Below are 6,216 nucleotides of genomic sequence, written 5' to 3' on the forward strand. Positions count from 1 at the left end.
ACTGCCTTTTTATAGGCATTTGGCCAGATTTTTACTGCCATGCGACTCGCATGGGTTTATGCCTATTTGCCATGCGACTCGCATGGCCACGCTGGACAGCTCACATATCTTTTGTCTTCTTGTTCGTCGACATATTTATTAAATATATATAAAATATAAATAATTTTAATAATTATTTATATATTATATTATATTTATGTGCATAGTAGACTAGATATTTTTGGTCCATTGCGTCGGGCGTTTCTTCTTGGCTCGGGTCCCGGTTCCGGATTTTCGGACGTCCTTGCGTACTATTTTATATCGTGTACTTTGCGTTTCGTAACTTGTACTCTTGTTATTTTTAGACGTTCCTCATCAATAATTTGAACCATTTTAATTGTATCTTGTACATTTGAGCATTTTGGACCTTTCCGTCTTCAAATCTTCATTTTCGCCTTTTGTCTTCGCACTTATTTAATATAAACGAATATTACTTGAATATGGAACAATTGCAACTAAAATCTTGTCTTTCTTGGGGGATAATGTTATGAAATATATGTTCCTTTTTAGCCTTATCAATATCCCCACACTTGAGCGTTGCTTGTCCTCAAGCAACACAGTCGTTGTAGTATAGTGGTAAGTATTCCCGCCTGTCACGCGGGTGACCCGGGTTCGATCCCCGGCAGCGGCGCCAAAAACTTGATGATGTAGCGTGAGGGTACGAAATAGTATTATTTTTACTAGGAAATACTACAAAATATGACACAAGTTTTATTAATTTACGGATGGGATATACCTAAACCTTGCTACAACACTATAGGCAGTGTACCTAATCGTAGAGTAGTGTAGTTTTTAGTAAGTCCGGTTCGTTCCACAGGGAGCTGGTGATACTTACTATATTTTTAACAACTATATTTATACAAAATATATATAATTATATAAGTAGTAATATTATTATAAAAGGGGGGTTTTACCGTTTAATGACCGGTTTGTCGATTCTATATTTTAAGCGCAAAGATAAATGACGATAATTAAAGTGCGTAAAATAATGACAATAAATAAAGTGACAGTAAATAAAATTGCGAGTAATAAAATGACAGTAAATAAAGATACGATGAGAAATACAATAAAAGAATTATACTTATTTAAACTTCCGTAATCATGATGTTTGACGTGTTGATTTTAATTTATTACCATGGGTTAATTGTCCTTTGTCCTGGTTTATTTGATACGTCTATCTGGTTTTTGTCCATAATAGTCCATCGGTCATAAATATAAAGTGCGAGTGTCCTCGTCAAATTACCCTTATACCCGAAGTCAAATATTCCAACTAATTAAGGATTTAAACTGTGACGCAGTTATCACTTCTGTCAACAATTACACCAGTTATCACTGTATGTAATCTACCCCTGTTTTGATTAGATATGAATATTAATTTACCCACTTGATCAGTTTGAATAATCAATTACCCAACCCGAATAATTAATTAAATGATTATAATAGATTCCATATGAACGTCACTAAATAGGACAACCATAATCATTATTAATTATTAGGATAATTAATTTGAAGATAGGTTCGACAGACTCCAATGAGTTGTCACTCAATTAGACAATACCCCCCCCCCCCCATCTATTAATAGTCAATAGTCCAATTTCCACAAGTGTCGGTCTTTTGCCCAAACCTTAATTATGGTACAAAGCCCAATTACCCAATTTTAGTAATTAGCCCAACATCATGATTACTTCGTTTTAAATAAGCATAATAATAACTTAGCTACGAGACATTAAATTAAAAAGGAAAGACATAACTTACAGTGGGTATTAATATCGTAGTATTACACGGGCAGAGTCTTGACTTAAAACCCGTAAATCATTTGTTACAATACTAAACTAAATCATAATTATTAAAATTATAATTAAAATTATAATTATTTATTTATGTTATATGTTTACAGAGAAGGAAAAGAAAAAGATGTGTTTGAGTTCGTGCATAAACTGCCTTTTTATAGGCATTTGGCCAGATTTTTACTGCCATGCGACTCGCATGGGTTTATGCCTATTTGCCATGCGACTCGCATGGCCACGCTGGACAGCTCACATATCTTTTGTCTTCTTGTTCGTCGACATATTTATTAAATATATATAAAATATAAATAATTTTAATAATTATTTATATATTATATTATATTTATGTGCATAGTAGACTAGATATTTTTGGTCCATTGCGTCGGGCGTTTCTTCTTGGCTCGGGTCCCGGTTCCGGATTTTCGGACGTCCTTGCGTACTATTTTATATCGTGTACTTTGCGTTTCGTAACTTGTACTCTTGTTATTTTTAGACGTTCCTCATCAATAATTTGAACCATTTTAATTGTATCTTGTACATTTGAGCATTTTGGACCTTTCCGTCTTCAAATCTTCATTTTCGCCTTTTGTCTTCGCACTTATTTAATATAAACGAATATTACTTGAATATGGAACAATTGCAACTAAAATCTTGTCTTTCTTGGGGGATAATGTTATGAAATATATGTTCCTTTTTAGCCTTATCAATATCCCCACACTTGAGCGTTGCTTGTCCTCAAGCAATACAGTCTTGAAATAATATAATACATCACACAAATCATTTCTTTATTCTTCACACTTTATACATTAGTGATTTTGATATGGCGGTATAAACAATGATAGTAACGATGTGGTTTAAAGGTGGGTGTGTCATCCACAGTTGCCTCGGGTTTAGGTCAACGACACTTGCAATCAAATAGCCGATTTACTTTCGGTTTCCAAAGCAAAGTGCACATTTGAAAGGCGGTTTACAGTCCCACATGACTATAAAAATGTAGATCCTTAAGGAAATTGGATCTTTATGAAAACATTTGATCTTTTGAAAATTCAAGCTAGATTTTACCCTAGACAAGTTTTCTGATTTAACCCACCATTGGTGTTGCAAAATATATTTGTGGATCAATATTTTTGCTAAAAACATTTAGGCTCGTGTAATCCACTGCTATCCCGGTATCGGAAAGCACACATCCAGTTTACTTGTTCCGTATATTACCTTTCGATAAACTACCGTCCGGTTGTAAAGGAAAGCGATGAACAAGAAACTGTTAAGGCAATGTCTAATGACATGCATTTGTTCATGGTCTAATTACGTGTCGGATGCTAGTACTATCCTTGGTAGGAGCAATAGTAAAGATCATCCTATGATTTTTCGGTCTGGCACAAGGTCCTGTCTCCGACCATGCTATGCAACCACCGTTCTTACGGTTGACACCCGATTTGGTTCAGGTGACCTAATGAATTCCAGTTGAATTCCTAGGATTTTACGTTCAATGGTAATGAACGCATTGAAAATGGTTTTTCAGAAAACAAATCGGTTTTAATTTTGATCAAAATATTTTCTCGTTCAAGCTCGAGTTTAGATATCATCGAATTCCATGAGTTTGAATTCTCAATCTTTAAGGTCAATCTCAAGGATTGAGTAATATCAGGCTTAAAAGCTGATTTTTAATCTTTAAGGAGATTATCCTTTCTGGGGATCTGATTCATTAGTCTTATCAAGCTAATTTGCACGGTGCCCCCCCCCATTGTACGAGATAAATCCTTCTCATGGTTAGGATAAATCTGACCACTTGGCGACCCTGTTTGATGCTGAGGTCCGTGGATTTCCTGCTGATTTTAGAGATGACTTTTCTAGATTTTTCGTCAACCTACAGCTGGTCTGGAAGATAACTTCATGACCTAAATCAAGAAGCGCGTGTCTTTTTCGGAAGACTTTACTTCCTTTTAATGATGGAATTGATTCATCGTGTAGATCCATCTTTTCTTTCAAATATATTACAATAAACCGGGTAAAACTGTTAATTAAGTCCAAAACAAAAGCACCTGCAATAACTTTACAGAAACATGTGATAGATAGTTTTTAATTGAATAACTTGGTACATTCTCCCCACACTTAGTTTCTTTCTTTGCCTTTTTATTCTTCTTTATTCCTTTTTAAATGAATTCAAGCGTTTTGGGTTGTTTCTCAATTTATGTCCTCCAGGTAACGATAATTTCAGTATTAACACCTAGTTTTCATCGTTCATAAATATGTATAAACATGATTTTGACTTCATTTAATTGAAAATTTTGAAAAATTTTACTAGAAGTGGGTAGTCAGTATATAAGACTAGGGCTGTTCCTTGTTATCAGAGAGCACTAGATTCTAATACAACTACTGCGTTACTAGTATTTTAGTTGAAATTTTTTCAAATTTTCATGAAATTTGGCAATTAAACTAAGTATAAACCCGAGAGAATTTATAACCCTTCCCCACACTTGAGATCATGCAATGCCCTCATTTGCATGAAATCAGACTATAATTATAAATTCATGAGGGTGATTAGTGTAGAAAAGTGATTAAAAATACCGAGTTTGTAATTACAAAGCTCGTCGAATGATTGATGGCGCCTCATCGTTCATTCCTCCATTTGTTATATAACATTTGTTATTTTGCGTCTTGTCGTCAAAATTGGTACCTTTTGCTGAACTTTAATGACAGTCTTTGAAAGTGCGTTGTTTTACCCTGTTGTGTTCATGATATAAACTACAAACATATATACATATTTTTGAAGTTGGGTATATTTCCCCACGTTCAAAAATTTATAAAATATAATATTTTTTTTTGGCATACTTTAGATCAATAAAATTAAAAATAATGATAACAAAATTTTTCGCCCCGCTCTCGGGTAAAGCAATTTCGGCTCTATGACCTAGTCTTCAACTCACGACGAATTTTAGAAATCAATTTTTTTTTTAACTTAATGAAATAAAGTAAATTTTATTTTTAAAATCACACAAAACTTAAATTTAAAAAGCATATTAATTTTTATATAAAACCTACAAAATAAAAAAAAATTCAGAATGGAGGGAGGAAACTAGTTCTTTAGTGTCTGCTAGCGGAAAAGACCAATCGGGTTCCATTCTCGGAACTACACGAGAACAGAACAACTAACTCTAGATAGCATTTTCTTTTTAGAACATTTGAATCTCCCCACACTTAGGTAGCCGTGGTGTCAAAATTGTGATTAACTTCATCGTTAATTTCTCTTGGTCCATAATCAACTTGCATATCCGTGACTTTTTCTTTAAGCCATTGGTCAGATTCCTGTGTAATATCCACAATTTCAACTAGTTTCTCCTTTTCTTTAGGTGATAGATTGGATACTAACCGGTTACATAACTTAAAGTTCCCCTTGGTTCTAGCATCGCGAATCCGTTTAATAAGTTTCTTCATTGAACTATTAATAACGAGATCATTTAATTTCGTATCAACAACGGGGTTCTTTGTTATCATGTCATCATTAGGTGTTACTTCATTTTCCCCACACTTAGGCGTTTCATTATTGCTAAGTATTACCGTTGGAGTTGGTAAAACAACATGGTTCTTACCATTCGTTTTTGCTGGTTCAACGGTTTTGGTTGGTGGAGATTTAGTCTTTCGAATCATAAAGGTGATCAATTTGTCACCACTTTTAAGTGTCATTCTTCCATTTCCTACATCAAATAATGCCCCGGTGGACGCAAAGAATGGTCGACCTAAAATTAGAGGAACGTTTGGGTCCTCTTCTATGTCAATGACAATGAATTCGACTAGAAAGGTTAAATTGCCTACTTGAATGGGTAGGTTGTCAGCAATTCCAACTGGGTGCTTAATGGTTTGATCAAAGAGTCGAACACTCATATCCGTTGGACTTAACTTACCTACACCTAATCTTTTATATAATGAAAGAGGCATAACACTTACACTTGCACCTAAATCTGCTAGTGCATCATACATGACACAATCACTAAGTAGACAAGGAACAACAAATTCACCCGGATCACCTACCCTAGGTGGAGGTTTTGGTGGAACTGTCTTCACCGGGTTTACTTCTACGGCTTTTGTTTCTTGCACTTTCTTATTCTTTTTCTTCTTCTTCTTTCCAGAGGTATCACAATCTTTATTACCTATCACTTGTTCATACTCAACTCCTTTTCTTGGAAACGGGATGGGTGGTTTGTATGGTGCCACCACTGGCTTTACATACTCGGGTGGTGGTGGTGTAACTTCTTCATTGTTACTCACATCTAAAACCTTCCCATTTTCTGGAGCTGGTTTTTCAGAATTCGTTGAAACCATATTAACATTCTCATTCCGAGGATTTACTTCAGTATTACTCGGTAGCTTTCCTTGTTCCCTCTCACTCATC

At 34.7% G+C, this 6,216-nt stretch overlaps 1 non-coding gene across 1 annotated transcript; it reads left to right on the forward strand.

Annotated features, from left to right (window-relative positions):
* Nucleotides 1-598: 598 nt before the first annotated feature.
* On the forward strand, nt 599-670 carry TRNAD-GUC (transfer RNA aspartic acid (anticodon GUC)). The gene has a single exon. It is a non-coding gene; the product is annotated as a tRNA-Asp (tRNA).
* The last annotated feature ends 5,546 nt before the right edge of the window (nt 671-6,216 follow it).

The sequence above is a fragment of the Rutidosis leptorrhynchoides genome, chromosome 9 (genome assembly GCF_046630445.1).
Source record: "Rutidosis leptorrhynchoides isolate AG116_Rl617_1_P2 chromosome 9, CSIRO_AGI_Rlap_v1, whole genome shotgun sequence".
In the NCBI taxonomy this organism is placed as follows: Eukaryota; Viridiplantae; Streptophyta; class Magnoliopsida; order Asterales; family Asteraceae; genus Rutidosis; species Rutidosis leptorrhynchoides.